The sequence below is a fragment of the Phoca vitulina genome, unplaced genomic scaffold (genome assembly GCF_004348235.1).
Source record: "Phoca vitulina isolate PV1807 unplaced genomic scaffold, GSC_HSeal_1.0 scaffold6, whole genome shotgun sequence".
In the NCBI taxonomy this organism is placed as follows: domain Eukaryota; kingdom Metazoa; phylum Chordata; class Mammalia; order Carnivora; family Phocidae; genus Phoca; species Phoca vitulina.
In genome coordinates this window covers 54,444,302-54,455,261 of record NW_022589709.1, presented here as the reverse complement: position 1 = coordinate 54,455,261, position 10,960 = coordinate 54,444,302, and positions in this window count along the sequence as shown.

Genomic DNA, 10,960 nt, shown 5'->3' with positions numbered 1-10,960 from the left:
GTAATCTGAGTGGTGAAGGAACACAAGAATGTTACCTGCCTGCTCCCCTGGAAGGATCTGTTTATGCATGTATTTTTGGGGAAGGAATCTTAAGAACCGTGTCTGGTTCCTGACACAGAGCTCTGGAGTCTACCTGCATGATCTCAGATCTCAGCTCTACCACTAACATGAGGGGTATTTAGCTCCGCTGACCTCAGTGTTCTGGGGGTGAAACAGGCACCATCCTTATAATAACAGACCTTACGGGCTGTGGTTAGGATGAAATGAGAGGAGATGGCGATTTGGGCAGGGGAGGGGAGTGAAACGGGCAGACAGAGACCTCTGTCCCTGGCCCCTGAGTGTCTCTCACCCATGTTGTTTTTTTCCTGCTGCTCTCATAATCCAGGGACTAATTGCAGATGTTGGAGTGAAGAATTGCTCTGTCGTCTGAGCATTTACTCCATGTGCAGTCAGCGGGTCATGCAGTGAACTCATGGGATTTGGCAAGTCCCATTTACTTCATCCACAGCTTGAAACATCCTTGTAAAATATGGGATTCCACACAGGCTAGGGTTCTTACTGAACAAGGCCTCCAAGGTTCTATGTTGGAGTCTTACCTATTTTTACATGTCTACCTCAAGGCCGTTGACAGTCATACTCACTCTCATGACTTCACAGACAATCTACAGTTCTGGCTACCACTATTAAGGGCCTACTATGTGCCAGACACTCTATTTGTCATTTACCTTACATGAAACTGCAAGATAAGCATTCTTTTTCCTTCCTTTTAACTCATGGGAGAAATGAAATGCAGAAATGTTAGTAACTTGCCCAAAACCACACAGTAGGGATGGGCCAAGCTGATACTCAAAGTTAGGTGCGAGTCCACTGTACCAGAGAAGGCAAATACATTTTACCTCATGTGCCCAACTGGATGCATTGGTGGTGGGTGAGTTCTGTATTAAGAAACATTTTGAGGCTGGGCCTGAGGTCAGGAGAGAGAGTCTTGCTAACAATGAATAATGTCTGCCATGAGCTCTGGTAGGGAGAAAGGCAGGGGGTGGTAGATGCCAAGCTGCCTCCCAAATATTGTGCAACCTGTAACCACCTTGTTTCTACTCACCAGAAAGGGGTTAATTTGCCTCCTGGGAATACACTTTATATCTTCTAGTACTTTTCTGTGCCTTCTTCATCAAAGGAAAGCATCCCTTTTTTGAAGCTTTTAACCCCAATGAAATAGTCTTCCCTGCAATTCCCTTTGTTTGGTGCAGATTCTTTATTTTCTGGGTTGCATGGAGACCAGAGGCAGCTTGATTTCACACCTTTCTTCTATCAGGGTATCTTCCCTTCTCCTGAGCATTTTGCTGTCTAATTTTCTGACATGGGAGCCTACCTCAGTATGCAGCAACTAGATTTTTGGCCTGGACAAATTGATTAATCCCTCTGCACTATAGTTTCCTTACCTTATCTTTTTTTTAAGTGTGTGTGTGTCTGTGTGAGAGAGAGTGGGGATGGATACAGCAGGTAGTCAGTGATTCTCAGCCCTACCTACACATCTGAATCACCTGAGCAGCTCTATAAACTTGCCCGTGCCTGGGCCCTAGTCCACAGCGGTTGGGTCAATCTCTGGAGCTGGGACCCAAGGGTGAGTTTATTCAAAGCTCCCAGATGATTCTACTATACATCCATCCAAAGCAGAGAACCACTGGACTACCACTAGATACTAATACACATGGAATTGATTAATATCACTTACTAAATAAACCAGCTGGCTTGGGTTCACTTCCATGCCTCTTCTAAGGGCTTACTAGCCCTTTTAAACACTTACCTGCAAATTTTTAAAAACAGATCTTAGACAACTTTTAAATATATTGGCCTTCCCATAATTATAGAATTATACTGTTGAATTTATTAGTCTTCCTCATTTTGCAATGTGCAGTGCTCTGATTTGGTTAATGATTTACTATGTTTGCTAAATCAAGTGTTTCTCAAAGTGCAGTCTGTGGACTGTCTATCTCAGAACCACCTGATGCACTTCCTCAAGAAAAATGAAGATTCCCAGATGTACCTGGGACCTCTTGGATCAGAGCCTCGGGAGGTGGTGCCTGGGAGTGGGTGTTTTCAGCCAGCACCTGTAGCACTTTGTAAACATACTAGAGTGTAAGAGAAAAACCCCGTTCTGTTTAGACTGATTTGTGTGGCAGGTACCATAGCACCACAGCACTAGATATACCTGGGAGTGTGATAAACACCACCTGATCGGTGTCACCGACTGTGACATTTGTGCATAGTCCTTCTATTGCTATTTAAAAAAAAAAAAAGCATATTCCACTTTTACTTAATAGCCTCTTCTAAGCAAACTACGCTTTAATTGAGGAGAGCTGCTGAGTTTGTGTTTTGTTTTGGTTTTGGGTGATCCCCTCCTTTTTAATCATTTTAGTTGAATCTGTATAGATCTTGAAGTCAAGAACACTGGCTTTTCTCTGGCGAGCTTTGTAAACAAGCTTAACCTTGAGGACTTTTTCCAAGCTCCGAAACTAATCTTCTAGGTAATGGGTGGGGGAAACAATGTGGCCCCAAAGTCTAAGTTTGAATACAGAAACCCCACTCTGATATATAACTGACTCTCTATTGATAAGCCCAGAAGCCATGCACTGGTCCCTGGATTCCTTGGTACTTGGTTTTGCTTAGAAAACCTGTCTGGTATCTGGTTCATAAAGCCAGTTCATTATTAGTAAACCAGTGGGTATAAAATCTTTTTAATATCTGACATAAAGCCGATTTCATGCACACAGCAACCCTCATATTGTGTTAGTACTTACGTGACTTGTTCTGGCAAATCTAGAATTCAGTTATTTTTTTTTTTTTTTAAAGATTTTATTTATTTATCAGAAGGAGAGAGAGTGAGTGAGCACAAGCAGGGGGAGTGGCAGGCAGAGGGAGAAGCAGGCTCCCCGCTGAGCAGGGAGCCCCATGTGGGGCTCGATCCCAGGACCCTGGGATCATGACCTGAGCCGAAGGCAGACGCCCAACCGACTGAGCCACCCAGGCGCCCCTCAATTATGTTTTCTAACAGGTAGATTTTACTACAGAGGTTTTCGGAAATGGGAACTTATGAGTGAGAGATTTAAGTGATGACAAAGTTTAGTTTTCACAAAGCATGTTTCCTTCAAGGAGGAAAGTTTTCCTCCTTGAGCTTTATGATCATTTTAAACCAGGGAGGTTTTGTAATGATGTCAAAAGCTGGCTTTCTCCAGAAGATGACTAGCTACCCCTAGCTAGCTCCCTGAGGTCATATTTTCCTGTTCCTAGTGATTCCTGGGACGATTTTGAGTCACTTTTGTAGTCTTGAACAAAATATAATTTTTTGAAAGGATTCTCACTTTTGCTTTATATTATATTAAGTAAAGAAATGAGATCATTAACCTTATGATCCACACATGCACCTGAACACATTGCCTTTGGCCGTCAGATTCACCCATTCAGACGCCCCTTGGTTTTAGCTCATGTGCATTCGAGACAAATAGAATCTGGTTTAGGATAAAATGAGCTCATTTTCCTGGACAGAGGGAAAACCAAGCTTGCCAATCCTGGTCCTGATCTCACCCTTACATTGTTATGGTTCTGCAGCACAACCATGAAAGCTTGATCTATTTTAGAATTCAAATGTCAACTCTGGAATGCTATAAAATAATGATAATAATCTTTATAATAATAATAATTTCATAGTCATCCTTCCTAGAAAAAGCTGGAGAGACTGTCCATCATGTGTCATGCAAACAATAGCAAACATCTGGCGGCGCTATGTATCAGGCATTTTGCAAGTGCTTCATCTCCATTATTTCAGGTAGTCCCTACTACAAGCCTTGGAGTCTGTACTATTTATTATCCCATTTCATAGATGGAACTGAAGCACACAGGTATGCCCCAGGTAGCCACGGTCAGAAGAGCAGTTTAAACAGGTCTTCCTGACTCTGGAGCCCAGGCTCTTCCTACCTGATAGGTTAGGTTGCTTTTATAATAAAATTAAAATATTGTAACAACTAATATTAATGGAGCACTAGCTATGTGCCAGACCACGTAGATGCACTTTACATGTAATAAATCACCTTAACAAGAAACTATTATAATCACCATTTTGCAGATGAGGAATTGTGGCTGAAAGAGATTAAGTAACCTGCCCAAAGTCTCCCAACTAGGAAGTGGCAGAACTAAGTTCACTGGGCAGGCTTGCCCCAGCCCTCAGTATCCATCTCCCGGTCTTCTGTGCTCTTACAGCTGTGGAATGACTGTTGAGAATAACAGAGTCACAGAGATTCTAGCGAAAATGCAAATGGTCAGTGATGTGCAGCTATCTCTCCTGGGCACACGAGAGGAAGAAGGCTCTCACCTGCGGCTCTCACAGCTGAGACCAGACATGAAAGAGAAGCAAGACTAATTTCACCAGAGCTGCAGGGCAGGGACCTGAGGCACAGGCTAAGGGTCAAATGCAACAAAGAAATACGGGGACAATGGACAGGCGCAAGGTGGCTGGGCAGACAGGAACAACCAGATCTAAGGTAAAAGGACTACATTCGGGTAGCAAGACAGAGTAGGCAGGTTTGGGAAGACAGCCACCGGCAAGACTCTGAGGCCAGGGAGGAGGGAGGCAGAACCCACTCGGGATTGGGAAGAAAACCCATGGAATGAGGGGGGAAGGACAAACTGCCGCTGAGCTCACGAGACTCCCGATCAACTAAGTTAATCCATCCCTGACTAAATAAAAACCATGATCATCTGGACTTTATTTGTAATCTCTTCCCTATAGAAATAGATAAAGAAGTCTATCATCCTCCCTTGCAGAGCTCACTAACATTCCCATTTGCCATTTACCCAATTTACTTTGACTGGAACAGCCGTCCACTGAATTCATTAAAGGTTTCTGTTGTGAGACTGTCTTGACTCTGGTTAGCATCTTCAATAAAACATGTCTCACTTTGTTCTCTCTCAGTCAATCTCCCTGGACACCCCACATAATCATCCTTTTGTAAACAGAGCAGGCTTTGAAGCCGCTAGGAGTCCTGCAAGGCTGTGAGAGAGAGAATGAGCTACAGGCTCCCTAGTGGAAACCGGGGGCTGAAAATCTTTCATAACCTTCATTGTTTTTCCTGATTGTGAAAGTAGCGAGTGCTCTTTGTAGAAAATACACCAAAGCATCAAGAAGAAAAACTATTGTCCAACAGATGCAAACATAACATCTGGTTTAGAGCATTTGGGGGTGGGGATATATATTTTTTAATTTTTAGCAGTAAATTTTGTGCAGTTTTATTTCCTGTTTTTTCTTTGACATAGATGCAAAGGGTTTCCCATGTCACATCAGTGTTCACTCTAAGCATTTTCAGTGACTCCATATTACATTATATATTTATATCATCTATTCTTTTGAGCGTCTGGTACTTTACATGTAAGGGTTTCTTTTTTGCCTTTTTAGATGAGGCTGCTGTGTTTGCTCTAGGGTTACATATTCAAACCCTTCCTTACCCATTTCCTCTCTATGCTTCCTGAAATTTAAGATACTAGTTCTGAGACCCAGAAGACCCTGCTAAATAAGCACAGGAAAATAGAAATTCTAGGTCTTTGTCCTGAGTTCTGCCATCAATTCCCTCAGCAGCTGTGGCCAAATCCCCCTCCCTGTGTGTCATACTCCACATCTGTCATGTTGCGCTGTCTAATTCAAACATACAGCACTTTGGTAAACAAGAAGATTCCACCTGGCCAGCATGGCACCAAACAGCAGGAGAGCCGGGATTTCCGGCAGACCAACAGTCAAGGCGGAACGTGCCAGGCTTTGTCCTAAGCACAGCACACCCATTACTTCCTTTGGTGCTCCCAACATCCCGTCAAGTGGGAACAATTATTATCCACATGTGGTAGAAGAGGAAATTGAGGCTCCAGGAGGCAGAGGCCTAGCAAGTACCAAGAGGGGGCTTAAACCTAGCCTGGGCTCCTAGGCCCCGGTGACGGCCATAGCTCCTACTAGGGGAAAGCGTTCTTCCCAAAAGACTTTGAGCTCTGTGACTACGTCCTGTGAGAGAGTGTTTGACCAGCTGCTTTTCAAAGACAGGACATCTGTCTGCACAGTTTAGAAGCCAGCGGCAGATTGTACATGAGGCACATTTTCTTCAATGTTCGAATCAGGTAGGAAGCGCTGAAAACAGACGGTGTGTCTCGGGAAAGAACAATGGCCCTTCAGACACAAGTCTGGAGAACTGAGACAACTCTAGGATCCAATTTTTTTTTTAAGATTTTATTTATTTGTCAGAGAGAGAGCACAAGCAGGCGGAGCGGCAGGCAGAGGGAGAAGCAGGCTCTCTGCTGCGCAGGGAGCCCTATGCGGGACTCAATCCCAGGACCCTGGGGTCATGACCTGAGCCGAAGGCAGACGCTTAACCGACTGAGCCATCCAGGCGCCCCTAGGATCCAATTTTTTTTTTTTTTTAAAGATTTTATTTATTTATTTGACAGAGAGAGAGAGAGACAGCGAGAGCAGGAACACAAGCAGGGGGAGTGGGAGAGGGAGAAGCAGGCTTCCCGCCGAGCAGGGAGCCCGATGTGGGACTCGATCCCAGGACCCTGGGATCATGACCTGAGCCGAAGGCAGACGCTTAACGACTGAGCCACCCAGGCGCCCCCTAGGATCCAATTTTTAAAAGAGCCCCAGGTCCTGATCTTTCTGAGGACCCTAGTCTTCATGATCTTTCCTGAGTATGTTAACTGTAAAAACATACACCTCTTTAACATCTGCCTTGTCCTGCTTGTCCCCTGCACAGGGAAATGGTATTTTGAGTTTTTGTGACCAGCCCACAGACAGGTCTATTTTTGTGACTCCAGACGCATCCCTCCCTTTTCCCTCAGCACCCCTCCTCCCCTGTGTCAGCCCCTCCCTCCTGCCCCCACACACAAAGGCCCTCAGGGCCACGTCAGAAGAGAGCCTCCCTGCCCCCAGCATGACTCACGCATAGAGCCACCAGCACAGAAGAGAACGTCACAGAACCAGCCGGCTGCCATCCTTCCGCCTGAGCTTCCACACCCACTACCACCCCTGCAACTGACCCTCCGCTGGGCCTGCTACTATCTCTGCTCAGCATCCAAGTGACACCCACATCTTTCAGGAAGAGGAAGAAGACAGGGAGCGATGGTGGACAGCTTTGGCCTGCTGGAATGAAAGCCGCGCTGCCCGATTCAGCAGCCACCAGCCCCGTGTGGTCAGGGAGCACTTGAAATGTGTCTGGTCCCGAAGGAGATGTGCCACCCCTCTACAGTACACACCAGATTGCAAAGATTGTACATGAAGAAAAGAATGTAAAATACCTCAGGAATCATTTTTAAATTCTGTATGTGTTGAAATGATAATGTGTTGGGTATGTTGGCTTCAACAAAATACAGTATTAAAATCAGGCTCACCTGTTTCTTTTTACTTTTGTAATCTGGCGACTGAAAAATGTAAACGGCGTATATGGCTGATACTACACCTCTATTATATGTGTCTTGGGCTGCGCTGGAGTTATTAGCGCTTCTGATGCCTCGAGTAAGTCAGACAAGACTGGAGTTTGCTGCCTCTGCCTTGGCCGCCATGGGGCCCATCAGGTCTCACCTCAACCCAGCTCCCGCCTCAGGGGCTCGGTCTTTAGGTACATCTGGATATGTTTGAAAGGAACCTGTCTCAGCACATAGCAATTCTGGGGCATTGGTCTTTTTTGGGTCTCTAAAAGCCCACCCCCTCCCTGCCCTCTGCTGAGGTGAGGGGTTAGGAGGTGAAGGACACAATCTTTATTTTCAGAAACTTCTTTCTTCAGGGTGGACAAATCACTCCCATATGGCCCACACCCTAGCTCTGGGTCCCTCCAGTGCAATCCTTTTTCCTTTCCTCTTCCTAAAACAGAAGGCCACAGCTTAGGAAAGGATCTCCCACTCCCTCTCCCCTGCTCCCAATTCCTCTCCCACTCCCGCTCGCTCTCCCCTGCTCCCCCTCCCTCTCCCGTTCCCTTTCCCTCTTAGAACTTCAAGCACAGCAGAGCCTCCCAGCCTCAGGCCCTGCAGAGTGTCACTGCAGCTGTCACTTAGGACTGTTGTGAAGATTAGGATAGTATATGGGAATGCTTCTGGCGCATAGAAGATACTCAGGGGTAGGCAGTAGCTGCGATCTGGATCGTCTGGGCTCGGTGTGGAAGGCTCCAGATTACTGGGAGAGGTACTGCCCTGGCTTCTGCAGACAGGTCAAATACATCCAGGTCTGGAGAAGCCAATCAAGGAGAAAATGGAAGACAGATCAACAAAGAGAAAAGATCATTTGGGTTTATCGATTTGAAGTCTCAGAAAAGAACTATTATTTGGGCGACCAGAAGAGAGGATTTTTTGCTCAGCTCGAGAAAATAAATAAATGGAGCCGGAGAATATAGGTTCTCTCTGTGAAGAGAGACTCTTTCAAGAACTTGATTAGTAGCAGAGAGATTTCAGGAAGAGCCATCTCTTGAACTGACCGAAGCCAAATTTTTCTACATCCTGCACGTACCTGTTATTACCTGCCAGCATTGTACATGTCCTCGTGATGCCTCTTTCCTGATTGAAGCTGTGTTTATCATGCTTGAGACAACTAGCCTGAGACTCTGTGCCTGACTTCAGAGGAAGCCCTGCAAGGCGAAGGAAAGAAACTTTCGGGTTATGCTGCTGGATCTGCTTTTTTAACATTGTGGCCTGGGGCAAGTCATTTCACATGTCCGACTAGATTAAAACTTCTATAAAATGACTAGCTTGAACCAGAAGATCTCCAGGGCCCCTTCCAGCTCTATCAGGATTCCAAGTGCAGATCCTGAAAAGGGGCCAGTGTGCACAACCAATGCGGCAGCTCCAAGCAACCCTTGCCCTCCGGAGCCAGAGAACACAGCCTCTGGGAAGCATGCCTCTGGGACCAGAGCCACGCCCTGCTCCCTTCCAGGCCTGTTTGACTTAGCCCATCGGGGAATGCCAGCCAGAAGCCCCCTTAGTGCAGAGTGATGACAGAAGGTACCAAGGCCTCTCTTCTTAGGCTTCAAGCACAAAAATTTTGAGCCCTGAGCACATTTCCACTGCCTTCTGCCACCCCCACCCATTCCCCTAGAGACAGCTACAGCCTGGTACTTGTAGCTAAGAACCTTAGAAGGGACAGCTCCTGCCAGAGGGATGAGGCATCCTCACCTTGGGCTTCCCCCTGCTTCCCCCAGAACCAGGCCTTTTTAGGGGACATGGGGACCTCCTACAAGCCCCCCTCTCTCCCAGAAAGGGGAGAGATACACAGGGTCTCTGTAAAGGATATCTGCCATGCATCTAGCCCTACACAACAAGGTTAGAGCAAACCACGCTTCCATCCACCTTCCCCTGAGAGCCCAGATGGTGTGCAGTTGGGCTCTGCTGATAGGCCAAGCCTTTCTTGCCACAGCTAAGGAGAAAAAACACCTGAAGGCTAAACAACATCTTTTAAGACTATTGCCTTCTGTCTAGAGCCTCTAGAGCAGAGCTGGGAGTGGCTGGTTATTATGGCTGGAATCTCCAGCTATTTAGACTTGACTCTTTATGAGAACAAATTTCAAATAATGCCCAGCTGAATGCAGGACCCAAAGCAAGGATTTAACTGTGGTATCACTGAGGAACCCATGAGGGAATTGGATATGGCAGCTCCAGATTCTTTTCTAGCCCCACAAGGGTTGGCAGCTGCCCAACATTTGGGGCTTAGAAATTGCTTCTGGAACTGCTCAGTATGGCTGTGGGTTTCTCTCCTCTCTTGGCTGGGCTGTTACACTGTCTTTATGGGTTTTTACACAGCTTTTGGTGAAGTTTTAAAATTTTTTGGTAGTTTCCCCTTCTTTTTTCTCTCCAGTGACCATTGAACATGAGAAACAATGGTCTATATCCCCAGGAGAATTGAAAACAGCATCTCAAAGAGATATTTGCACAGCCATATTCATAGCAACATTTGTCACAATAGCCAAGAGGTAGAAGCAACCGGAGTGTCCATGAACCGATGAATGGATAAGCAACATGTTGTGTGTTCACCAATGGAATACTATTCATCCTTAAAAAGGAAGGAAATTCTGACAAATGCTACAACATGGATGAACCTTGAGGATATTATGCGGAGGGAAAAAAGCCAGTCACAAAAAGATCAATATAATATGATGACACTTACATTAGATATCTAAAACATTCAAATTCATAGAGATGGAAAGTAGAATGATGGTTGCCTGGGGCCAGGGGGAGTGGGAACGAGGAATTGTTTAATGGGTATAAAGTTTCAGTTTTGCAAGATGAGAAGAGTTCTGGAGTTTGGTTGCACAACAGTGTGAATGTACTTAACCCTACTGAACTGTGCACTTAAATGGTTTAAATGTCAATTTTATGTTTTGTGTAATTTCCCACAATTAACAATTTTAAAAAGAAAGAAACAACAGTGGCAGTAGATGAGGTACGTGATAAAGCAAGTCCGGGGAGCGGGGGAGGGTTCCATTTTTATGCTTCCCAACTGTTCTGGTGGCAAGGCCATGGTACAAGAGTACTTGACATTCAAGTGTGTCTCAGGCTGAACCCTTGCAAAGAGGGGAGCCGTTCTGCTCCACAGCCCACGGCTGCACCCAGCGTCAGTCAGAATGTACCCTTTCCCACTTAGGCTCCACCCAGGTTACTGAAGCCTTCTCTGCACGAGACCCCTGAACCCACACCTGAATGACCCACTGTCAGCACTGAGATACGAATACCTAGTGATGTGTTACCCCCTGTATGAAAGATCACAGACGTCCCCTATTTCCACTCTGGTTCAGACCTACAAAGAAACTTGCCACCAAGGAAGCAGTGGATAGAATGTTGTCCTGCCACTCACTCAAGGCCATGATCACTGCCAAATGCTGCTGCTGCTGCTGCTGCTGCTTCTTCTTCTTCTTCTTCTTCTTCTTCTTCTTCTTCTTCTTCTTCT